Source organism: Pinus tabuliformis, chromosome 3_2 (genome assembly GCF_031772625.1).
Source record: "Pinus tabuliformis cultivar Carrire ecotype Pingquan chromosome 3_2, CPIR1, whole genome shotgun sequence".
In the NCBI taxonomy this organism is placed as follows: Eukaryota; Viridiplantae; Streptophyta; class Pinopsida; order Pinales; family Pinaceae; genus Pinus; species Pinus tabuliformis.
The window spans coordinates 58839659-58866675 of record NC_142302.1 but is presented as its reverse complement, the minus strand read 5'-3'; the positions used below and the strand labels follow the sequence as shown (position 1 = coordinate 58866675).

Genomic DNA, 27017 nt, shown 5'->3' with positions numbered 1-27017 from the left:
CAAGTCTGAGATAAAGGGAAAACCAGGTACAAATGTTTCAGATCTTGGATTGATAATCACTCCCTCTGCTCCAAAAATTGAAGAATCTGCCACGGTCACTGATTCTGACTCCATCACTGCTCCTTTGTTTCCTCTGATGAGTCAATTAGGATTGGAAATGACACCATATACCCTAATCACCAGGGAAGGTATCAAGATCTTAAATAATTGTAGAGAAAGTTTGGGAATTTTCAAGGAAGACAAAGTGAGTAATAGGCATCAACAATGATGACAAAAGACTTGTGCCACAGACGCCAACAGAGAAAAGTTTGAAGAATCTCTGCAACAATGTCGGTATAATCCAAATAACAACCGATGCTCCTCTTTTGAGTCAATCCACCGAGCTTTAGTTTGATTCCAACTCCTCCAAAGCCCGTGGCCTTGTAATAACAGTGAACTCCTGTGAGGATATTGGCTTGACCTGTCACTGCAATCCCCACAGCAGTCGAAAATGTCAGTCCTGGTTGGGAGAAGTTAGGTCAAGTCTGAGTCCATGTTTTGGTTTATATGCTTTGTCTCTATGTCATTTTCCATTTCTATAATTTTCATTGAGTTCTGGGTAGAGGCCTAAGTCCTAGCCCTGAAAAAGTGGCTCAAAATTCAGGGTTGCTGGCATAGAATTGACTGGAAAAGTTTACAATCACATGGAGGCAAGCTTATCAGTGTGAATGGAGGCTTATAGTCATTTGCATACCTTGGAACAGGAGCAACTAGGGCTATAAATAAGTGAAAAAGAGTGTTATCTCAGGGGTTCGACACCTGGAGGGGTTGCGTTTCTACTAGAGGTTCTATAGCACCTGAGGGAAGTCTGTAAGGTCTCAAATTGTTGACTCCATTTCCTTAAGGTTGTATAGGATGTTGAATCTTATTATAGTGACCCTCACTGTATGTTTACCCAGGAAAGCCAGTGAAAGTGAGTAAATGTGGGAGGAGGCGATTACATTTGTTGGAAAAGGATTCTATCAAGTTGAGGGAATTGACTATGAGGAAACCTTTGCTCCTATAGCAATTTATTCATCCATTAGATCAATTCTTGAAATAGTTGTGCAAATTGGGTGTAAGATTGTTAATTTTAGATAATAATGGTATGTTCTATTTTTTAGAACAATTTACTTCAATTTTCCTATCAACCCAATATCAATTTCTAGATTAGAAATCACATTAACATTGATAGTAAATGCAGATAGAACATATAAAATAATCAGAAGACAAGCCAAGACAAAAGGACAAAATATTTGGTGGATTCCAGGGAAAAGCCCCAATGTGGGGAAACCCTTTGATCAAATCTTCTTATTATTCTTCAAAAGTTCAACAGAGAGAGAGAGTACAATATACAAAATTGACTTGCCCAAACATTGTCAAAACAATCTAGTCATACTGCAGTCAACAGAATGCCCTAACCAAAAAGTCAACGCTGGTCAAACCAACAAAAATTCTCCTTTAATTCAACTAAGTCAAACCCAATCAACTCAACCTCCACAGATAGTCCAAATCAGCCCAAAACAATCCCGAAATTCTAGTTAGACTTGGTCAACGCACAAGTAAACTTTTGCGGTCAACGACTCTGCAATCAACATTGATTAAACAGTTGCAAAAACATTGATTTTTTGCCAGGAGCTGCGACTTAAGAAAAAAAATTTCCTTCCTACAAAACAAAGTCAAAAAGTGAAGTTTGACCCTTGTTCAATGCTGGTCAACGTCCTTGTAATAGCCCAAAAATAGATCTCAAATTTTTTACTTGCATATTTAGTCAACCCAAGTCAATGCATAGAGAAGAAGAGTTGCTCTTGCTTGTTGCACAAACCAATGAGACGAGAGAGAAATATGAGTGATGATGAGTGACCAAATGAGTAAAATGAATCCTCTATATATACACAACGTTGAGGGTGAAGAGACACATCTATTGGGATTCATGAGCCTACATTAGACTTCTCGTCGACCTTAACAATTTGTCCATAGAAGAAATAAACTCATAATTCTATTGTACTTATCAGAATGAGATGAGATCAATCCTACACCTCTCAAAAACAGGAATCCAATAAAAATATCATCTCCATCATATGAGCTATCCAGGGTGGAGTTTGGCCTTAGTTGCCAAGTTTAGCACTTCCTCTCAACTAGGGAGAAATCCACGGGCCAAACCATCTGTCAATCTATACCATCTCTGACATCCATGCTTTTCTCTATTGAAACATGAAGAAATAATAAAGAATAAATGATTTAGAGTGTATCATATGACTCTCCTCTGATCCGAAGTCAGTCTCCATTGATCCCAAATCAATATCAAACATCCTAGTATAGGGAGTATGGTATTACACGATGCGTCCATCGGTAGCACTATGGTCCCTATCCTCATTTACCTACTCATTGGCCAGATGAGAGGTACTTCCCATGAGTCCCAGACTGCATGGGGAGGATTTATCAACAGGAGAAGGTGAAACACTATTCCTAATCATATGCCATAGGAGAAGGTGAACCACTCATCTTATGCATATATCAACCATCATGGGGTATCACAGGGGAAGGTGACCACTCACCCTGTACATAGCACACCACTAGGGTAAGGTGAAAAACTAACCCTATGGTGGCTCATAGCTCCTAGAAGTACAACCAACACCCCAGAGCTCCTAGAGCTCAATATCCAACTCAAATGGGACCCTCATAAGAGGGTCTCTCCACGACTCCAAGTCGTTCACAAAAGGTTAAGATTTTTTGACCTTCACTAGGGGCTTTGTAAGAATATCAATGACTTGATTATCAGTCCTAATGTGGTGGAGCCTTATTTTTCCTCATTGTACTGTATCCCAGATAAAGTGATACCTGATATCAATATGCTTGGAGCGGTCATGAAACATGGGATTCTCAAAAAGACGAATCCCACTTTGGTTGTCACAGTAAATCACAGTGGTATCCAACACATGTCCCAACAACTAGCTAAAGAGTTTCCTCAACCAAACAAATTCACAGGAGACCATACTAGCAACAATATATTAGGCCTCAGCGGTGCTCAAAGCAATCGATTTATTCTTCCTTCTCATCCAATATATCGAAGCAAAACTTAGTGAGAAGAAACACCCCGATCTGCTCTTACGATCCACCACACTGCCATCCCAGTCAGCATCATAATAACCATGGAGCATAAAATTCCTAGCAGTGTATCTCAGTCCATAGGTGATTGTGCCCTAGAGACATCTCAGGAGATTCTTGGCAACAATCCAATGTATGTGATGCGGCTCAACCATAAATTTACTCAATGTATTCAAAACAAAGAATATGTCCGAATGTTAGTTCACCAAGAACATCAAGGTCCCCACGAGTTGAAAATACTCAGAAGGATTTCCCAAATTGGTCTCGGAAGCACTTTCGCATAACTTCCTAAAGTTAAGTTCCATCGGAGTAGTCACAGACTTACAATCCACCATCCAAAATATTTAAAGTACCTTCAAAATATATTTTCCTTGGGAAAGGAAAATCTCACTTCGCTTTTGCTAGACCTCCAAGCCTATGAAGTAGTGCATCAATCCTAGGTCCTTCATATCGAATTTAGAAGCCAACTCACTCTTGCATTGATAAGTAAGAGGGCCTGCACCTGTCAGAAAGAGATGATCTAGATAAAGTAGCAAGATGAGAGGTCTATCATTTTTAGATAGAGGAGGAATGACCTGTTGTAGAGGTCTATCATTTTCAACCTTAAAGCAAAGGTTCATATCAGCTTCGCTTCATGTAAAACCCAACATCATCAGATAACTTTCTATCCTCTCATACCAAGCCATAGGAGATTGCTTCAACCCATAGAGGGATTTATTCAACCTGCATACATGTGTCTCTCAATCTTGAACTTCGAACCCCTCGAGTTGTTCAACATAGACTTCCTCCTTAAGTGAGCAACGTGAGAAGCAGGTTTTGACATACATTTGATGTAAATTCCATCCTTGTGAGGCAACAAGGCCAATGATTGAATGGATGGTGGTATATCGGGACACCTTCGTTTTGAGAGAAGCCTCGAGCAAAAAACCTGGCCTTGAACTTTTCAACACTTCCATTAGCTCCATGCTTGATCTTGTAGATCCATTTCGAGGTGACAATAGATTTGTCCTTGGGTCTAGGGACCACATCCCAAACATCATTCTTCATCATCAACTCATACTCTTTGTTCATAGCATCCTTCCAAATTTGGTGCTTCACAACTTCTTCGAATATGTAAGGCTCAATTTGAATAATGGTGTTCATGGCAGTTAAGTACCCTTGGTACCTATTCGGATTTTTACTTTCACAAAATGTCCCCTGAGGTGCAATATCTCTCTCGATATATTCGAGAGTGTCCCTAAGCCACGAGGGTCTCCTTTTTGAGGAGGATGTCTCATGAGGAGGTGGATCAATGTGATCCATCGGTTCTTCAACATCAGGCATTAGCTCATCCTATGGTTCTCCCTACTTTTCTATATCTACTTCTTTGTCCTTCCTTGGAATAGGAAGGTTCCTAATCTTCCCAAGGGCAACATCTTCATCAAAGATGACATCATGACTTATTTCCACTTCTCTTTGACCAGGAACATAGAATCTATATGCCTTTGAAGTTTCATTGTAGCCCACAAATGTTCCTTTATTACCAGATGTATCCAATTTTCTTCTCCTTTCTTTTGACACATGAAAATACACAGGGCTACCAAATATTATAAAGTTAGAAACATCAGGTTTCTTACCGGTGAAAACTTATTCAGGAGTTTTGGAGTCCACTGCATGATGTGGGCATCTATTTTGAATATACGTGGTTGTGTTGGTATCCTCTCCCCATATGAACTTTGGAAGGCCTTGATCATGAAGCATGGCACGAGTGGATTCTATAATAGAACAATTCTTCCTTTCAGCAACACCATTTTTCTCAGGAGTATATGTGATAGTAGTCTCCCTCTTAATTCCAGATTCTCTATAATAGTCATTAAACTCATTTGATTCATATTTGGCTCCATTATCGGCCCTCAATATTTTGATCTTCTTCCTCGTTTGATTTTCAACCAAGGCTTTGAAAGAGCGGAACCATGTGAACACTTTGTCCTTCTTCTTCAAGAAATAAATCCAAGTTTTGCGAGAGAAGTCATCCACAAATATAGCATAATATAAATATCCTCCCAAAGATGTCATAGGAAATATACCAGATAAATCAGAATGAACCAATTGCAAAATATCGGTAGTATTGCTCTCACTTGAGGGGAATGGTCCCCTTGTATGTTTTCATTCGGTACATCCCTCATGAACACCTTCATGTTCAAATTTAAATTCAATCATACCTCTCACCATCTTCCTTACGTCAAGTAGGGATTTATAATGTAGATGAGTAAACCTATAGTGCCATAATTCAGATTGAAGAGACGTGTCACAAGACATAGCTCCCAATAGACTTCCTCCAACTTCATATAGGCTATCAACCTTGAATCCAAGAGTAAATGATTCTTTGAAATTTCTCTTCCAAACACATACCTTTCCATCAATGAATGCTACCTTGAATACTTTGTCCTCCATTTTCAGGATAGATACCAAGTTCTTCTTTAGATCAGGTACATATAGTACTTCCTGTGGATGAATGATATTATCTTGATTCAATTGAAGAGTAACATTCCCAACTCCTTTCATGGGATAGGTGGCATTGTCTCCAAGAATGATTTCCAAATTTGTATCATTTCAATAAGATTTGAAAGAGCTTCCTTATACCCAATGAAGTGCCTTGAGAAACCACTATCAATCAACCTATTTCCCAAGGTATCCACAGGAGAGGCAGTAGGGAGCGTAGATATAAGATAAAAATCTTTTTTCTTATTATGTACAACATTAGATTCATCATACCTGGAGTTTCTTGATCTCTTGGGAGGTCGACCATTTGCATGTTGAGTAGCGGGATCATTCCTTTTTACTTTCTTGTTGAACCTACCATTCCTTTTATTGTTGTTGCCCCTGAAAATGTTGCAGTTGTTGTTATCATCATCTCAAGGTGTATCCCCTCTATTAGGACACTGCCTATCATAGTGGCCAAACCTATTACAAATGAAGCATCCACCCTTTCTTCCATCTTTGAATCCCGATCTTCCTTGACATTGCTTCTTTGAACCTACATTGTTCTTATTTTTAGCATAAGCGGAGAATGCAGTAGGATCATTCCTATTTTAAGGCATGTCTCTTTCTATCATCTTTGTTTCTTATTAAGTACATCTAGTCAACAATTCATCAAAACTTGGAATTCGGCCATTTTTTAGGATATTAGTGTTGAACACATCCCCTTCACAAGGGAGACCTCCAAGGCCAATGAGAGCGAGCTCTCTGTGAGCAATAACTTCTCCAATTCAAAGAAGATCATTTTTTATTTTGGTGATCTTCATGATGTAGGATTGGATATATTCTCCTCTTCCCTTCTTTATGTCCTTCAACTTGTTCTTGAGAAAGAGGACTTGGTTTTCATTGCTAGATTTGAACATGCTAACCAACTTGTCATACATATCCTTAGATGTGCCCAAATCAGAGATATAAACAACAAAATGCTTATGAATATAATCCCTGATGATCTTCTTAGCTTTGACTTGACCTTTCTTATAATTTGTCTTAGCAATAGCTGGTGCATTTGAAAGAGGTTCTATAATCTTTCCCTGCACATAGTCCATAGCATCATTCTCTTCCAAAGTCATGTCAGGGGACTTCTTCCATGCATGATAATCAAACTTATCATTGAGCTTGTCATCAAATTTGAAGTAAGATGAGGAGGCCATTAAGTCTTGTCGTTGATAAAAAAATCTTAGTGGTTTCTCTTCTTACTCTTGATTAGTCTTTGTCTTCACCTCAGCTTTGATACCATAATAATTTTAGATAAAAATTGTATGCTCTATGCTTTAGAGAAATTTACTTCAATTTTATTATTAGCCCAATATCAATTTTGAGATTAGCAATCACATTAACATTGATAGTAAATGGAGATAGGACATAAACAATAAGCAGAAGACAAGGTAAGGCAAGAGGACACTATATTTGGTGGATGCTAGGGAAAAACCCCAATATGGGGAAAACCCTTCGATCAAATCTTCTTGTTATTCTTGAAAGTTCAGCAGAGAGAGAGAGAGTACAATATACAAAATTCACTTGCCCAAAGACAGTGAAAACAGTCCAGTCAAGCTGCAGTCAACATGATGCCCTAACTAGAAAGTCAATGTTGGTCAAACCAACAGAAATTCTCTTTCAATTTAGCTTAGTCAAACACAGTCAACTTGGCCTCCAAAGAGAGTCCAAATCAGCCCAAAATAGTCCCGAAAAATCTGGTCAAACTTGGTCAACGCACAGTCAACTTCTATGGTCAACGCATCTACATTAAACGGTGGTCCAACAACTACAAACACCTCGGCTTTTGTGCTAGGATTTGTAGTCTATAAAAAGCTAATTTCATGCCTGAAAGATGTTGTCAAAAGATGAAGTTTGACCCTCAGTCAACGTTGGTCAATATCCCTATAATAGTGCAAAAAAAGCTCTGAATTTTTAGGCTTGCAATTTCAGTCAACCCAAGTCAATGCACAGAGAAGAAGAGCTACTCTTGTTTGTTGTACGAACCAATGAGGAGAGGAGAGAGAAACATGAATAATGATTATTGACCAAATGAGGAAAATGACTCCTCTATATATACACAACGTTGAGGGTGAAGAGACACATTGGTTGGGCTTCATGAGCCTACAGTAGACTTTTGGCCGACCTTGACAATTTGTCGATAGAAGAAATAAATTCATAATTCCATTTGTACTTGTGAGAATAAGATGATATTTAGATAAATCCTACACCTCTCGAAAAGAGGAATCCAATAAAAATATCATCTTCATCATGTGAGTTGTCCTAGGTGAGTTTGGCCCTAGTTTCCAATTTTAACAAAGGTCCACCAGATGGATGTAAAACAATATTTCTAATGGTGTTATTGAGGGGGAGTTGTACATTGAGCAACCAAAATGTTTTGAGACATTTGATAGGGAGCCTCATGTGTGTAGACTCAACCGAGCATTGTACAGTCTCAAACAAGCACCCCATGCTTGTTACACTAGGATCGAAAATTATCTCATTAGTTTAGGATTCACCAAAAGTGAAGTGGATGTGAACGTCTATTATATTTTGGTAGAAGGTAAATTGCTTATCATTGTTTTATATCTTGATGATTTAATATTAATAGGTGATGAGCAGCTAACCAACACTTGAAAGGAGGACCTTCAAAGTGAATTTGAAATGAAGGACATGGGTCTCATGCACTACTTCCTCAAGCTAGAAGTATGGAAAGGTAATGGGGAATCGCTTGTGTCTCAAGGGAAGTATGCCAATGAGATATTACAGAGATTCTACCTGGAGAGTTCTAATACCATGGAGACACCTCTAGCAATGAAATGGAAGAAGAAGACTGCCACTTCAGGTGAAAAGGTGGATTCTACCATTTAACGACAGTTAGTGGGTTCACTAATGTATCTCATGAACACACGACCATATATGTTCCATGCAGTCAACGAGCTGAGCCAAGATGTGGTTAGGCTGACCAAATTGTATTGGAAGGCAACTAAGCATGTTTTACAGTACCTCGGAGGCACTACCTAGTATGGATTATGGTACAAATGTACACATGGATACACATGGAATGAAGTTGTGCGTCTTCATAGATGCATATTGGGTAGGGTGTCTATTCGACCGAAAGAGTACATCTAGTTGAATTTTTCAATGTTGGGTCCACGACAGTTTCCTGGTATAACAGGAAGCAAAGATTTGTGGCGCTCGGCTCAGTAGAAGAAAAATACATGACTGTAAGTCAAGTAGCATGTGAGGCGATATGGGTGAGAAAGATACATCTGGGATTGTTTGGTAAGATGATCGATCTAATTGTGATCTATTGTGACAATCAAAGATGCATTAAGCTCTTTGATAATATGGTATTTCACGATCGATCCAAGCATATAGATATCTAGTATCATCATTTACGGGACTGTGTGCAGAGGCGGATAATGTTGCTACAATACATTTCGACATAGGAACAAGTTGTTGACATCTTAGCAAAGGCTTTGTCAAGAGGGAAGTTTGAGTTCCATAGGTGCAAGATACGGGTGGTTGATAATCCCTTTCTTCCTGAGAGGGAGTGTTGAGAAGTGCAACAAGAAAGTCTCAATTTGACTTTGCCTTTGTCAAATTGGGAAAATTTGAAATTCCACATCAACAGACAACTTGGATGCGGTTAACTTGTGTGACATGGCTCTTTTCACTCAGTTAGCTCAGTAAATTTGAGTTGGAGGGCTTGGAGTTCAGTTAAGCATGTGTGATTGCTAAATTTTAGTAATCCAGTTCAATTATATCTAGTTGTGTTCAGTTAAACTAGTTCTAATAATTAAAGGAACTAATGGAAGGTTAGTTGTGGAGTGGGACAACCATCTAACTTAGTGATCATCCAATTAAATGATCAATCAAGCTAAAATAACAAGTGCATGTAGAGAATTTGAGTTCCCTGTTGTGGTGGAGATTCCAAGGTATTATAACAAGCAATTGTATATTAGTTTGAGTGTACAAGTGTTGTGTGTAGTTGGATGATCAATCCTTGGGAATTGTGCAATAAATTGAAGGAAAATTCCTAAAACATAGGGGCTCATTCTCTAGGAATTGCGGAAGGAAATAGGGGCTCAGGAAGAGGCATAAATGACTAAGTCTAGATCAAAGCTTCTCATTGAGCAAAGAGATAGGTTATTCACTTACAGTTTGAGGTCGAACTGAGCTAGCAGTTGTAATACATCTTTATTTATCCAATTAATGCAAAGAGACTTGAGGGGTTTTTCCCACTCGGGTTCACCTAGAAAAAGTACTATGCATGAGTGTTATTTCTTATTGCATGTCTGAGATTGTCGTTCTAAATTGTGAATTGAATTTTGTAGATCAGTAGAATAGAATTGTGTCTCTTGATTTAGATTAAAATTTCTTGAGCAGTTGCAATTCTATTACCAAATTTCTACATATTACTTTATACTTTATAATCATTATAATCCCTATTAAAATTAAAAAAAAAATATGCTACACCTGTGCCTCTTAAATTTTCAATGATAACTATTTTCTATAATTATTAATAATTATTAGATTATGATGATGATGATGATGATGATGATGATTGTGGTTAACATCCACTGAGACCAAATTGGTTTATCGGACTTATAATTTTCTTAGTTTTTAATTGTCTGGCTACTCGTCTTTCTTGGCAAGATTGGTGTTGTAGCTTTCCTTTTTTCTCTACGGTCTTCTAGCTTCCTTTATCTTGCATCGAATTCATCTCTTCAGGTTCTTGAGACATTGGTGTCTTAGCTTCACGATCTATTGAGTTCGTCCTTTTGAAGATAGTCGGAGAAGAAGTTTGGTCTAGGAGATCTGCTTTGCTGTTAAATGAAGATTTATTTTGTGTGGTATTCGAATCCTCATAACTGTTGATGCTTGAGGGGTTGTCGAGTTCACTTTTTTGTAGTTGGGTAGGGCTTTCTCCCTGCTTGTCTTGAGAGTTGTTTCTTTCTTGCCCGATTTCTTATTATTCAGAGTTTTCTCTAGAGTATTCTTCTTTGATGACAGTGTAATGTTCCTTTTGTGCTCCTTCCCACCATGTAGATCTGAGGTGGTTTTTTCTAGCAGAATTTTTCTGGGAGGCTTTTGGGCAATTTTTGGCTAGATGGTCTGTCTCAAAGCAGGGTCGACATCGGAAGAGACACTTTCATAATCGAGTTTCTGGTTCTACAGATAGTCTTTACTTGTTAGGTTTATTTCAGCTAGGAATCGGGTGTTGAATTACATTTCCACACAGATGCGTGAATAGGTGGTTCTAGCATATTCCTCTGTTTTTAGGCACCTGTAGTAAAATTTCCCAATTGCATTTCCAATGGCTTTTAGCAAGGAGAGATTCCAGAGATGCAAGGGTAGGCTTGGTAATCTCACCCAAACTGGTGCTAAGGTTATGACTGTTGTTGAGGGATCGAATGATGGGTTCCATGGCTTCATGAATAGGCCTGAGTTTTCCCAAAACCAAGGGCCGGAATCTAGAATACATTGTTTGCTTTCAGGATTTTCAAAATCTACTATAAAGAAACCCCTAGCACAGGGGTAGATATTAATTTCATTAGAAATGACAGGCTTCCATACCTCTAAGATCCAATTGTGGAGAGCTGTCAGCTGTGGCCAAAAACCATTGAACCGACAGATTAGGGAACTTTCAGAAAACTTCAAATCCTCATCAAGTGAGGGCTGGACCACCTTGACAGTAGGAGTTGGGGCTTCACTGATGATATGGGCAGGAGCTTGCCCTCCAGAAGTGGACGGAACTGAGCCAACAACTATTTTCACGAAGCTGGGAGCCATATTTTACTTGCCCGTAGAACCTAGCCACAGAGAAATAAGACAGAAGATTAGATCTAGATCTAGTCATAGAAGATTGAATAGAATATTATTAGATCTAGAACCCAGCCGCAAAAAAATAAGGAAGAAGATTAGATCTAGTTCTAATCGCAGACGATTAGATCTAGAACCCAGCTGCAAATAAATAAGGCAGAATATTAGATCTAGATCTAGCCGTAGAAGATTGAACAGGTGGTTCGTCTATGAAACTAGTTGTTACCTTTGATAACCCCACAACGTGAGATAGCGGAGAGTGTTGAAACACAGTGTGGGAGCTGAGACCCAGCCGCAGAGAAATAAGGCAGAAGATTAGATCTAGATCTAGCTGCAAAAGATTAGATATAGAATCTATCCGCAGAGAAATAAGGCAGAAGATTAGATCTAGATCTAGCCGCAGAAGCTTGAACGGGTGGTTCGTCTATGAAATTGGTTGTTTTCTTTGATAACCCCACAGCGTGAGATAGCAGAGAGTGCCAAAACAAAGCGTGGGAGCTGTGACCCAGCCACAAAGAAATAAGCCAGAAGATTATTTAGATCTAGCCACAGAAGATTAGGTCTAGAACCCAACCGCAAAGAAATAAGGCAGAAGATCAATAAAAAGATATCCACAATTTCCCAATAACCTGTTTGCCATTCTAAAGCAGGTCGTCCAAGCCATGCAACGCTGCGTCGAGGACAACGATCGTAGAACCCACTGCAAGTGAGCGGAAAATGATCTCCTTATATCCCTATGAGCAGGAGCACTGGGGTTGTGAGCATACCCAACTAGGCTATCGCCGACCAGTTGAAGATCTGGGGTAGATGTTTGTACCAAAAGATGACCAACGCCAGCAGCAAGAGCAACGAGATGAGATCCTGGGAGAAATTGCAGATCGCGCGAAACAACAGACCCGGAAGAAGCTGCAGATCGCGAAGAACAGTAGACCGCGAGAGAAGCTGCAGATCACGGGGGAGAGATTGACTTATATTATTAAAATAGATTATTAATATTATTATTATTATATTAAACATTAAAATTATAACTTGAGCTATATATTATTAAAGTAGGTTATTAATATTATTTAAATGGTTATTATTATCTAAATACTTTTGTTGTATTAAAGGTTTAAAATTAAATACTTATTATACTTATTTTTAAGAATTGCATATTTTAATTTATTTAATAATTTACGTAACCAAAATCGTAATAAATTGAGTATTACTACTTGATATTTATTATAATTATTATAACTTTGGAAAAGTTAAAAGTATTTTTATTTCTTCACCTTGTAACACTCAAGTCTTCATTGGTAACTATTAATTTATATAATTATTAAATTATATATTTAAGTTATAAATTAAGTTAAGAAAATAAATTATATAATTATTAAATTATATATTTAAGTTATGAATTAAGTTATGTGATTAAAATAGATAGGTTATTAATATTACATAGTTATTTAAATTATTATTATTATATTTTTTTTATTATATTATAGTTATTATATAAATTACATAAATACTTTTATTAAATAAAATAATTTTATATTGAAGATTTATTTTTATGTTTACTAGTTTAAAGAATTTATCAACTATAAAACAATAATTACGCCGTAAGGCGTTTCCCTCTGAAATCAACTCCCCTCTCTGCCCACCTGTCATCGTTATACGCCATAGGATTATATGTTAGACGATTACAAATATTTTAGCCGTTTGATCAAAATGGTTACAAATCTGTTGCGGAAATGGTTCGGGGGACTAGTCGACAAAACCGATTATGCGTGGTATCTTGAATTCATCATACACCCTCCATCATGTTAATACTTCCTCCATGTTTCGGCCTTCAATTAAATACAACAATGTTTTTCCTTAATCGACAAGATCAGGAAAAATATTCCCAGTGTTTTTATTTTAATTCGATATGCAGGGAATGTTTATTCTCACGCTCACAGTTGTAATCCTAGGACTCTTGCGGTCTTCATGCAGCGCAACAAAGAAGAAGTTGAACAAATGCGAGAGGGCTTCTGCGGGTTTCGTAATCTTTATACACATTCAATGTCTTCACAAATGAAGCAAAGTCTTGGAATTTTCTTCCCTTTGCTTATCCACTATATTCCCCTTTCCTATATAAGATTAGAAGCAACCATTGTCTCTGTAAGGAAATTTCAGTCACCATTGTGAAACAATTCAAGCAGCAATACAAGAGCATGGAGACGAACATCCCTCCACTGTAAGGATAACCTTGAATTTTATTTTTTTTTGCAGGATATGCCTATTTTCTTTACATTTTGGTAAAGGATTTTCTGTGTCATACTTGAAATCATTTTGTGTCAATTTTTAATAGATTGGTAGGTGAAGAATCGAGTTTGAGTAGGGCGTTCTTTACAAATGAAGATTGGACTTTTGTAGCGAGTTTAAGATGGGATGGGGAGAAAATTTGGATTTCTGTAGTGGTTAAAACAGAGCTTTTTGAGGGTTGATGGGATCATGCTTGAGACCAAATCAAACAATTACGGTTTGGGTTAAGTTTTCACCTTCTTTTGGTGTGAATTTTTATGGGTATTATTAAGGTAAGGGGCAGACCTCCCAAAGAGTCATAACATCAATGTCTATTAAACATAGACTGCTTCACCTAGTTTTTTTTCTTAAGCCTTTGAAAGAATTGTAGAATTAAGGCCCCTTTGGACTGGACTGAGCAGTTTAAGAGAAAAAACATTATATATCTTAGAGGGTGTCCATGGCATTGATTTTTTTCAGTAGTAACCTATGTATCTATTTTGTTTGTGTCTGAAGTGAAAAAGGGATGACGACCATTGATTTTGTACAGGGCTATGGTAAGTAATGGTTTAGTTTGTATTTAGTAATTAGAGTTTCATTTTGCCCACTAATGGCAGATACAATTACCTGGTCTTTGAGTTGCCACTTCTGGCAAGCTAATTGATTTCAGAGTGATGGACACAGTGATTCTATTTAGAAGTTGTGTACTTATGTACAATATCATACAATGATTTTTCATTATAAATGAATTTTATCTTCATATTAGGTAATGAAGGTATTTTTGTATTTTTGTTGAATCTACAAACCTGTGCACTACTGACATATTTAATGCACATAAATCTGAATTGAGAAGGAATCAGATCTCACTTGTCCATTTTCCATCTCTCCTGACTTGCAAAACAATGCAGATTTGCATATTAATGCACATGAATTTGAATTGGGAGGTGTCCATTCTCAAATGCCCATATGGCCCTAATTTACAGAAGAAATTTTGCAGGTTCACTGCTGGACAGGAGATTGCAACTTTCCTTGTTTCATGAAGAGACACTTCTTGCAAGTGGCTCAGAGAGTTTTACTCTGAATGAGTATGAAGGCGTTGCATACGTTGCCTTCCCTTCATTTCTTAATAGAGAAGCGTATATTGTTGAAGAAAGAGGATATGGAGAATGCAACATATAAACCGATAACAGGGTCTTCTCCACTTGCCTCAAGGGTAATTGTGATCAACCTGCTCTCGTCCATCAGGGAGCTCTCAAGTTGTTACTACATATTATGGAGAATATAGATTTCCAAGCAAAGGTAACCTTCCAACATAAAGTAACCTTGGATTCAGAAAAAGAGGGTTTACTTCTTCACTAAGCATAGATGACTTTTGTTCAACAAAGGGAGAAGTAACATTGTGTTTTGATGTATTCCATTATTGATCAGTTGCAGATGTACACCGACCCGAAGCAAAAGAGACTAAAACCTATCATCTTTGTGGGTCAATCCTTAGGAGGTGCAGTTGCAACCTTGGCCACCCTATGGGTATTGGAAATAGGTTGAGGCAAATCTCTCCCTTTTGTATCACATTTGGTTGCCCTTTGGTGGGAAGATGTAAATCTTGTTGAAGCAATAGAACGTGAGAACTGGGCAGGCTGCTTTTGTCATGTGGTTTCCAAGAATGATATTGTTCCTCGGAGACTCCTTGCACCGTTTGAGTCCACTTCTGAACCCTTGTGGGGCAAAGTAATCAATGGCAGTAGTGATCAACCTTATTCTTTTATTCAGGAGGCTTACAAGACTCTTTATCAATATGTAAGGGGGTTAGATTATAGCCCATATAAGCCTCTTGGCACTTACATGTTTTTCTCAAGCCATGGTGAAGCTTGTGTTGCAAACTCAGAGACAATTTTGGAGATGCTTCGTTTGATAATGCAAAGCTAAGAAACTTGTTTTGACAAGATTGTTCAGGATTTCTTTTTAGAGCACATAGAGTATGGCTCTATGTTGCTGGATGTCATGCAAAACTCCATAATTGGCACAGGAATGTAGATTGATGGACCGACTAGGATGAGGATCCAACAACTTTTCTATTTCATACAAATGTCAATTCTTTTGTATATTGACATGTAAAAAAGAATGCATTTCTTTACATGGGATGAATCTAGTTTTATATGTCTGATTCCATTTCCCTTTCCTATATAAGATCAGAAACAACCACTGTCTCTGTAAGGAAATTTCAGTGACCATTGTGAAACAATTCAAGCAGCAATACAAGAGCATGGAGACGGACATCCCTCCGCCATACGGATAACCTTGAAAATTCATTTTTTTTTTGCAAGATATGCCTATTTTCTTTACATTTTGTTAAAGGATTTCCTGTGTCATACTTGAAATCATTTTGTGTTAATTTTTAATAGATTGTTAGGTGAAGAATCGTGTTTGAGTAGGGCATTCTTTACAAATGAAGATTGAACTTTTGTAGCGAGTTTAACATGGGATGGGGAGAAAATTTGGATTTTTGTAGTAGTTAAAACAGAGGTTTTTTAGGGTTGATGGGATCATGCTTGAGACCAAATCAAACAATTACGGTTTGGGTTAAGTTTTCACCTTCTTTTGGTGTGAATTTTTATGGTTATTATTAAGGTAAGGGGCAGACCTCCCAAAGAGTCATAACATCAGTGTCTATTAAACATAGACTGCTTCACCTAGTTTTTTTTCTTAAGCCTTTGAAAGAACTGTAGTATTAAGGTCCCTTTGGACTGGACTGAGAAGTTTAAGAGAAAAAAACAATATATATCTTAGAGGGTGTCCATGACATTGATTTTTTTCAGTAGTAACCTCTTTATATATTTTGTTTGTTTCTGAAGTGAAAAAGGGATGACGACCATTGATTTTGCATAGGGCTATGGTAAGTAATGGTTATGTCTGTATTTAGCAATTAGAGTTTGATTCAACCTAGTAATGACAATACAGTTACCTGATCTTTGAGTTGCCGCTTCTGGCAAGCTAAATGATTTCAGGGTGATGGACACAGTTATTCTATTTAGAAGCTGTGCACTTATGTACAATCTCATACAATGATTTTTCATTATAGATGCATTTTATATTCATCTTAGGTAATGAAGGTACTATTGTATTTTTGTTGAATCTACAAACCTGTGCACTACTGACATATTTAATGCACACATATTTGAATTGAGAAGGAATTAGATCTCACTTGTCCATTGTCCATCTCTCGTGACTTGCAAAACAATGCAGATTTTTCATATTAATGTGCGTGAATCTGAATTGGGAGGTGTCCATTCTCGAATTCCCATATGGCCCTAATTTACAGAAATGTTTTTGCAGGTTCACTGTTGGATAGGAGATTGCAACTTTCCTTTTTTCATGCAGAATACTGTCCAAGGCTTAGGAAGAGTCACTTCTTACAAGTGGCTCAGAAAGCGGATATAGAGAATGCAACATACAAACCGACAACAGGGTCTTCTTCGATTGCCTCAATGGTAATTGTGATCAACCAGCTCTCGTCCATCCGGGAGCTCTTAAGTTGTTCCTGCATATTATGGAGGATACAGATTTCCAAGCAAAGGTAACCTTCCAACATAAAGTAACCTTGGATTCAAAAAAAGAGGGTTTACTTCTTCACTAAGCAGAGATGATTTTTGTTCAAAAAAGGGAGAAGTAACATTGTGTTTTGATGTATTCCATTATTAATCAGTTGCAGATGTACACCGACTTGAAGCAAAAGAGACTAAAACCTATCGTCTTTGTGGGTCATTCCTTAGGAGGTGCAGTTGCAACCTTGGCCACCCTATGGGTATTGGAAAAAAGGTTGAGGCAAAGCTCTCCCTTCTGTATCACATTTGGTTGCCCTTTGGTGGGGAGATGTAAATCTTGTTGAAGAAATAGACCGCTAGAACTAGGGAGGCCGCTTTTGTCATGTGGTTTCCAATAATAATATTGTTCCTCGGATACTCCTTGCACAGTTTGAGTCCACTATTGAACCCTTGTGGGGCAAAGTAATCAATGGCAGCAGTGATCAACCTGATTCTTTTATTCAGGAGGCTTACAAGCCTCTTTGTCAATATGTAAGGGGGTCATATTACAACCCATATAAGCCTCTTGGCACTTACATGTTTTTCTTGTGTTGCAAACTCGGAGATAATTTTGGAGATGCTTTGTTTGACAATGCAAAGCCAAGAAACTTGTTTTGACAAGATTGTTCAAGATTTCTTTTTAGAGCACATAGAGTATGGCTCTGTGTTGTCGGATGTCATGCAAAACTCCATAATTGGCACAAGAATGTAGATAGATGGACCGACTAGGATGAGGATCCAACAGATTTTATATTTCATATGGAGGTCAATTGTCTTGTACATTGACATCTAAAAAAGAATGCATTGCTTTACATAGGGATTAATCTAGTTTTATATGTCTAATTCCATTCTCGTTTTCAGTCTTAGGCTTATGCTATTAATTTCCTTATTTGAAGTGTCCATCCCTAATCAATGAATCTATTTATATAATGTTTAACATGTGATAGATATTGTATGAGGGTTCACTCTCATTCCAAAAGGCAGGACCCAAATTTTAAAAATTGTTATGACCACCAGGTTCTTGAACAACGCTCCCATAATGATTCCCGGCCCCACCCAAGCAGATGGCTCCTCACCGATTAGCACCTGGAATGTTTATTTTGTTGAAAATGTTGAGGGGATCAAATCTGTCATCAAAACACTTCCCATATTTTCCAGCTGGAGTGTCTATTCTGTTAAAATATTAAGGGGCTCAAATCCGTCATGAGAACACTTCCCATATTTTCCTGTAGAACTGCCATTCAAATCACAAACGCACAGTATCACATGTTCTCCGTTTTGCAGGCCCTGAGAATGGACCGGCGAATAGGCTCCAAGGGTTTCGAAATACCCATAGGATCATTCAGGATAATAAACATAATTGTTTTAAATTAAAGAAAAAAACGTTAAATAAAAAAACATTCACAATAAATTTAAAAGTGATGATGATGATGATGAACGTCCATTGAGACCAAACATTGGTCTATCGAACCTAAAGAAACAAATTATTTATTTTGATTTAAGATTTTATTCCTATGTTCAAAAAGCTTGGAGAGAAGCCTCCTGAGCTCACTATAATTTTGACATTGTAAAAGGTTAGGAAGGTTAGTATTGTAACAAAGATTGTGAAACTAAGATCTAATGTGGTTGTACGCACGACACTCTAAAAGGAAGTGGTTTTCATCCTCGATGTTCCTATTCTCACATATATGGTAGATCCTTTCCATTCATGGCGTTTTAGGAACTGTCCAACGACCTGTTTCACTATGGAGCTCATGAGAGTTCGTTCTAATCTTTGCTATATTAATTTTCTTCTTTGAGCTAGTTAAAATAGAGAGATACTTCTAGGGTGGGGTTGATGACCTTCTTATAATAACTTAATTTTCTTTTAGCCACTAAATCTTTCTCACACCACATTTTTTCTTTGAACTTAGAAGTAACAATATCTTTAATGTTATTTATGTTTTACAATGCATCATTCTCGTTGATCTCCCAATAGTTTAACCAGGACCTTGTGTCTTTATGCCACCCCCGATTGAGCCTTAGGTGGTTTTGGCTGGAATTCAAAGCTAACTTACAAAGTCTATGATCGTCTATGTTATTGAGTTTTTGCTTGTACAGCAGAAACCTAATCATAACTAGGCTCTCAATAGGGGAAATACCTACTTCTATAAGAAGAATAGGATAGGGTGTATTACTTTTAATTTTCAGGTTATAAGTTATAAAACGCTTTTGGATTTGCTCAATATTTCTCCATGATTCTCTAGAGATGCTGCAACCTCAAACCTCATAGCCATATAAGATAACAGGAGCAACTAAAGTTTCAAAGAGGAACTTCTTTTTATCCCACATTACAAGGTTTGCGGTTTTACAATTATTTTTAAGACCAAAATAAGATTTCCACCCCCCATTAATCCTTTTCTCAATGCTATGGTTCCAGTTGAGCTTGTGATGAATATCAATTCCTAGGTACTTGTAAGAATACACTTCCTCCAAGTTATTATTGTCATACATAAAATTAGTGTAAGTGTCCTTATTAGATTTGATAATCATAACTTTTGTTTTGTCAGTGTTAACAGTCATACCCATGGTAGAGCAGAAACCCTTCAGAAGCCTGAGTTTCTTATCAAGATCAGATGGGCACCTTGCCAAAAGAACAATATAGTTAGAGAAGAAGGATGACAACTATCCCAGCTCAGATCATGTAGACCATAAATCCTTAAGAAGCCTGAGTTGCTATGAAGATCAGATGGGCACCTTGCCAAAAGAACAATAACGTTAGAGAAGAAGGATGACAACTATCCCAGCTAAGATCATGCCATCACATCCTGCTTCCTCTAAATAGCCTTTGAGCTAACTAAAATATATATAAAAATGTTAGTTCTTATATTTATTTATTAATTAATAATAATAAATTTATTAAGAAATCTTTTAATTTAATTTTTTATTGATTTTAAATAAATAATAAATAATAATAATTTTATTAAGAAAATTTTTAATTTAATTTTAATTAATTTTAAATCAACTTTATGTATAGATTAGTTTGGATTAATCTTAATTTTGGGTCTATGAAATAAGAAGAGGGATGAAATCTTTTTTTCATCTTGTAGAGAGATGAAACCTTTTTTCATCTTGTAAACATTTTTAAAGTTTTTTTTCTATATGTTTCATAAATTCAAAGTTAAGATAGATCTATCTTATTTGCGTTCTTCAATTTATATCTTATGACATTTCCTTTACAACATCTGGTTGCAAATGCTAGTTATTATATGATTTACATTCCATTGTTTATTATATGATTTACATTCCATTGTTTAACACTTTAACAGACTATTGTTATCTCACATGCATTCCATCATTAGACGTATTATAGAGTTTGACAATTGCATTGAAAACGCGTATTTCGAGGAGGTAATAGTTTTGGATGAAAATAATGGAAATTGTCTTTGGAAATTCAGTTACGGCGGTGAAGCTTTCGAATTTTGGGTGCTAATGAGTTGTTAACGATGTTGAATCAATTTCCATGATCATAAATACTATTGGAATACTTCCTGATTTCGGTGAGAATTGGTGGCCTCAGCAAAATTGTTCGTCTAGTTAATATTTGCTAAAACAATTTAGTTTTACTTTATCAATAAAAAATGGAAAAATGGAATTGGTTTATGGAGGTGAAGGAATTGTCTTGACTGCAGAAAGTAGTTAGAATTTAGATAAAAATATTTTAAAAATTCATGTAGATACTGTTTTAATCATTATTTTTATAGTGGAAATAGATTCAGTATCATCAAAAATTATTAAAACACTTCAAATTATAAAATTTGACAATTTTTACTTCAATTTAAAAAAATCCATATCAATTTTTTTCAAAATATAACCTAAATTTCCATAACTTTCAAATCAGAGCAGCATAAATTTTAAAATAGGCCATACAAAATTTGGCTAAATTGTTCCTCCCGTCAATGCCAGCGAAAACAACTTCGGCTTTACCCTATCAATAAAAAAAATGTACATCACGTATTAATTTTTCAATGATAACGAGTGAAGACCTCGCCTTTGTAGATAAAGGATCTTCCTTTTCAGATTTCCATTTGCCATGCATCGATTAGTTTGAGAGTTTTTCAATTTGTCATGCATCGATTAGCTGCTCGTTGTTATTTGATTAAAGTTGACTGGCATGGCACCGTAATATTCAATTAAACAGTTCAGTATAGACATCACACAAAATACGAATTGGTCAGATGTGGTGCGGTTCATAGTCCGCATCGGGAGATCGAGGAGATCTAGCAGGCCATATCCATTTACCATTTGCGCTTTTTACTAGACCTTTGTTTCGTTCATGCCACCAGCGGGACGGAATATGAAGGCTATTGATCAATAAGTCACAGCTCTTATTGACAAGAGCTGGATCCCGACCTGAAGATTTGAAGGATTTGTTTTCCCCAACGTAGCCATCCAGTAAATGGAGATAAACTTCTAAATTATGAAAGTCAGAGAGATTATGAGTGGGCTTCAAGAAGGGAGAGTTATCGTTCTGCAGGCAAACCTGGATACCCACATGAAAATATCTCCAGGGAAACCAACTGAGTACTTTGCTCACCCATCCCATGTTCTCGTTCATAAAAAGACCAGGGACGTTAGGAACAACATCGTGCTGGTTTACCAACCTCAGAACATTCACGCCAATCTCCTCCATACATTGGACGAACGTTAAGTTTCCTACACGGGGAGAGGCGAAGGCAAACACGGTGACAGGAGCACGTATGCCCTGCATCTTAACTATTTCTTTAACGTCATATGCACTTAACGTTGCAAGCGCAGCTCCTAAGCTGTGTCCTGTCAATGTTACGCTCAGCCTCTCGTCCTTGTATTGTTGCAGCAGCCGTGTGATCTCGCCCGCCACAATATCCCTGGCGCTTCTACTGCATTTTTTAGAACCCTCATCCGCGGAAGTATAACAAGACAGAAATCCCTTTTCTATTCGGACAGTTGGATCTGCAATTTTTTGTACATTCACATGAGCTACTGTAGGCGGCAGTGGAACTAATATGTCTTTGAAATTTTGCATCCATTCTTGCGCTGTTCGCGTTCCTCGCCACGCAACCACTATGTCTCGTCTTCCCAGCCTCTCTACCTCATTTGGATCCGTGCAAACGGCAATAAAGCCTATCCAAACACCTTCGTCCATTGACTTTTCGCCAAAAGAGGATCGTAACCCACCAACATTTGCGTATATATATTTGGTTACTTGATAACCGGAATGAGGGAAACCCATTTTCTGAAAGAAAGAGCGTTTACTGTGCTTACAAGTTCCATAATATTGAGAATAGTCTCTGTCATCAAACGCGTCATAGCAAAGCTGAGCAAAGTCTCCGTATCTGAGAATCTCAGCTTTCAGAATTGGATTCATGGGATCAAGCAATCCTTTCCAAGAGTTGACACCCTGGATATCTCGCCACAAATTAGCAACTTGTGGTAGCCCTGTCTGTGCGGGTTGATCACCATCTCCATTATTTATTGCCGGGGAAGAGGGACTGAATGGATTCTTCATCTGTAAACCCCACAAATCCTTTCTAGAAAGGGGAAATGCAAATCGAACCATCGTATTCGGAGTTTACAATTAGCATTCAGATGCTGCATGCAGTTTTTCGAAACAAATTGTGTAGGAGGCTGCGGCTTTTAATGGGTTTCTTTTCGGAAAGATTGTGGAGATAGAATCGATTGACAAAGATGAAGTAATCGTTAGAGAGTATATATACAATCTTGACATACGGAAGTTTAGAAGAAGGATCACAATGAGAGTTAGTATTCGCGGACGCAGTCAGAATTACTATTCGTGGACTCATGTTGAATCAAGAACCAGAGTCAGACCTACCAATCTCATAAACCCGTGCACTCGCGATTGAAATTTTGTCAAATTATAATGGAATATTAGAATCGAGAGAGAGTAGAGAAACCATGATGAGTCGGTATTTGCACACGTTTTGCACTTTCTTTGATTCTATCCAGCTGGAATTTACATATAATGGCTTGGTCTGGCCTTTCCGCCCTGAACGTAAACGTCTTCATCATTTCCCCATTTCCCTGATGAGGTGTATACATTTACAACAAAGGCACATATTATTATTAATTTATTTTGACACCAACATTTAATAGGTCTATATGTGAATGCATAATGTTTTTTATTAATTTTTACTACGACAATTTTTTTTGGTGAGCTAAGATGGAATCATTTATATTAGAATAGGTTAAAACCAGTACATACATACGATGGTCTCAACTTGCCCCGGAGGGAAACCGGGTCTGTTGGCCATCTAAAGTTCTTAATAGCCATCCAAAAACAAAATTTAACGAGTCTGTTTATCCATGCTATATATACTAACCATTCAAAGAAACTAGCATTGTTTGCTAACTGCATTATAAAAGATAATAGAGGGTAGCATGTTGTTCAGCTTCCTAACTAAGGAGATAATAGACATATCTTGAAGAATCATTCTTCCATTGCGCTCGATTGGTGCTCCTCCTCTTTGGCTTCCTGAGTAAGCTTCTTTAGCTACTGCTATATCTCGTCAAGCTTGCCATCCTGCAGCATAATGGTTATCTGAAGGTTGTTTATTTCTTTCTTTAGATTAGGAATGCCTTGGGCCAATTCAGCCATCTCCATGGCCTTTGCTAACAACTTCTTCATGACCCAATACAAATGTAAGGCCTATTTATACAGGGACATACGTCCTTTGGTGTTTCCAAGATTTGGCAACAGATATTCCCAGTCCTCCATCTCAGATTCTGACTGCTCCTCGGTCGCTTCCTCTTCTAAATGCTGAATTATCCTCCTAATATCTGCATACGTGTCTTTACTATATGCTCTCTTTGCATACTGCACCTAGCGTTTCATCGTTTTCCTTCCACGTTTGTTTCCTGTTGTTTTGGTGCCTCCCTGTTCCTGATGACCGGCTTGCCAACGTCCTCTTCTCCCTCTGCGGCCCCTTGCTCGTCCTGCTCACACATTGTATTCCCTTGCCCTACTTCCCTGTCCTATTTCGCTGGCAGGTAATCCCGTGTCTACTTCCTCTTCTCGGCCCCTGACTTTCTTATCTCTTATATCCACCATTGCTTGCCGTGTTTTTTCCATATTTCTCCCTTTACCTCTTTCGTTTTTTCTTATCTGCGTTGACTGTACCGTTCCAGGTCGTATATCTCTTCTAGGTTTGCCTCAGTCTATTCCTCACCCTCCCAGTGATCCGGCTTAATGCCTTCAACACGCAAAGGGCTTCCTCCCCTGCTCTCAGACATTACAGTCCTCTTCATTCCGTCCTCTATTCTCTTACACTAGATTTTCCTTAAACCAGGAGGTCGACCCTGTGCAATTCCTCCTACTCCGGTTATCACCTTTTCCTTCCTCCCTCCATTCACCTCGAGGCTGCTCCTTTCTTGCTTGCCCTTATGCCTCCTTATGCCTCCACCCGTATCCACTCCCGCTCACCTGCCGACCTATTTTGTGCTGCTGCACCTTCTTTCTCTGTCGCCTGCATTCGCCATAATATCCCACTCCTCCTCGGCTTTCCCTTGTGTGACCTGGTCCTTGTCCCATCACTGTTCCGCCATCACCTCCACTACCTCTGATCTTAAGATTATCCTTCCTGCTGCAACTTACAATGATGCCCAGTCTACCTAATGTACAATCCACCTGTCGCGATCTCTTGATGCAAGGTGGCTCATAATTGTCTCCCCTCGTCCTTTTACTGCCTTCCCATCTCATCACATTAACCACCCCGATCAAGGGTCCTTTACCCTTCTCTTTATTGCTTCGTGGATTCATTTCTGTCCTGAGTGATTATTAGGTTGAGAGTTTCCCATCCAGGTTTGTTCATGACTGTAGGCCAAATGCTATCCACTTTACCTTCTTTGCATCCCCAATTTGCCAGAAAGTCTCCTGCTTTGTTTCCTTCTCTCTTTATATGACTGATGATTTTATATTCAATACGCTTCAGAATGATAGCCATGTCTTGAATTAACCCTGCCGTCCTCCAACTCTTGGCCACCTGTTCCCAGTCTTTCCCATTGTCAAGTTTCCTGAGCATTCCAGTTACTATCTGCGAGTCTCCTTCAATCTCCAGGTTTCTATATCCATTTCTTATTGCTATTTTAATACCTTGGTATACGGCCATAATTTCTGCTTCATTGTTGGTCATTATGCCTCCTTTTTCTGCGTACACCCATCTGGTGCGACCCATACTATCTCTAAAGATGCCCCCAAAGCCTGCAAGTCCTGGGTTTCCTTTTGAAGCCCCGATGAAGTTCAATTTAATGAAATTTTCCCTTGGATATTTGAACTGTGCCTGACTTTGTGTCTGCATTCTTTGGTGTCTTTCCTTCCAGGAATAGATCATGTTATATTCTATATTGAGTCTGGCTAATATTCTTCTCTCCTCCAGATTTGTGTTCCATTCCTCCTCCTCCCAGTTCTCAGCCAGAATGGTTTCTCTTATTGCTCTTTGAATTTTTTCCAAAATCTTCCCTGGTGGATTATTTTTATCCCAAAATATCCTTTGATTTCATTCTTTCCACAGAAACCATATAAAAAATCCTACAGTTAAGCTCCATATTCTCTTTACTATGGAACATGAAAATTGGCCGTTTCCCCAGTGGAATATGGTCTGCTTTATATCTTTCGAATCTCCGTTAGATTTTCCAAAGAGTATCCTTACCTCATCCCATTGGTGCTGGGCATAAGGACAGGAGTTTAGGAGGTGCTCCTGGGTCTCGTTCTCTTGCTTACAAAGGCTGCATCTGGGAGGACCTTGAAAACCTCTTTTCTATAGTTTGTCCCATGTCAGGATTCTCCGTTTCCCTACTAACCAAGCAAAAATTGTTACTTTTGGCCACAATTTATTCCTCCATATTTTTTTCCAGTCTATGTCTTCCTCTTCTCCTTCTTGCCGAGTGGCTAAATAATATGCTTCCTTGACAGTAAAGGTCCCTTTTGTTGATTTTCACCATCTGAGTATGTTTGCTCTCGTTATGTTTTTTATTCTTCTTACATCCATCTCTTTTGTTAGTGTCTCTTTCTGAACTTCATCAATATTTTCATCCCATTCTTCAGGCTTTCTCCAGATCCGCCAAGTTTCATCTGATTCTTCTTATCTCTAGTAATCTTTAACCAGCTTTAATCCCATCATTGTTGCTTTCTGGTAAGTGTTTTGCATGTTTTGAATATCAGCCATTCTGTCCCTTTTTTGCTATTCCTTCTCCCAGAATTGAGCTATACTTCCGCTCTTGATTTCCCAGAAGGCAAATTTGTTTATGAGTTCTCTGTTATGGCTTGCTAGGTCCCAGATTGAGGATCCTTTTGGAACTTCTTCCACTCTAAGGATACCTTCTATTGTTGAGGGCATGCTATATTTTTGAGTCCATATTTGTTTCCATATAGCTTTTCCTCCTCTCATCCACCTCCACCATAGTTTTGCCCCCAGGACTTGATTTAGAATTCCAGGGTCCCTGAGGCCCAGTCCTCCTTTTCCTTTTTGTTTCCATATGCCTTTCCACGACACTAGGGCCCATTTCCTTTCCTTCTTGGGTCCTCCCCAAAGGAATTTTCCAAAAATTTCCTTCATTTTAGCGCAAGCTCCTTTAGGGGCTGCCATCACCAATAGAGGGAAAATTGGGATGGCCTCGAGAATTGATTTTAAGAGTACCAATCTTCCTGCTATATTTAGTGCTCGGAAGGACCCGTTTTCTAATCTTCTCTTAAGT

At 38.0% G+C, this 27017-nt stretch overlaps 1 pseudogene; it reads right to left on the bottom strand.

The window, feature by feature from the left end:
• Positions 1-21501: 21501 nt before the first annotated feature.
• LOC149179811 (phospholipase A1-Igamma3, chloroplastic pseudogene) lies at positions 21502-22866 on the bottom strand (annotated as a pseudogene).
• Between the last annotated feature and the right edge of the window lie 4151 nt (positions 22867-27017).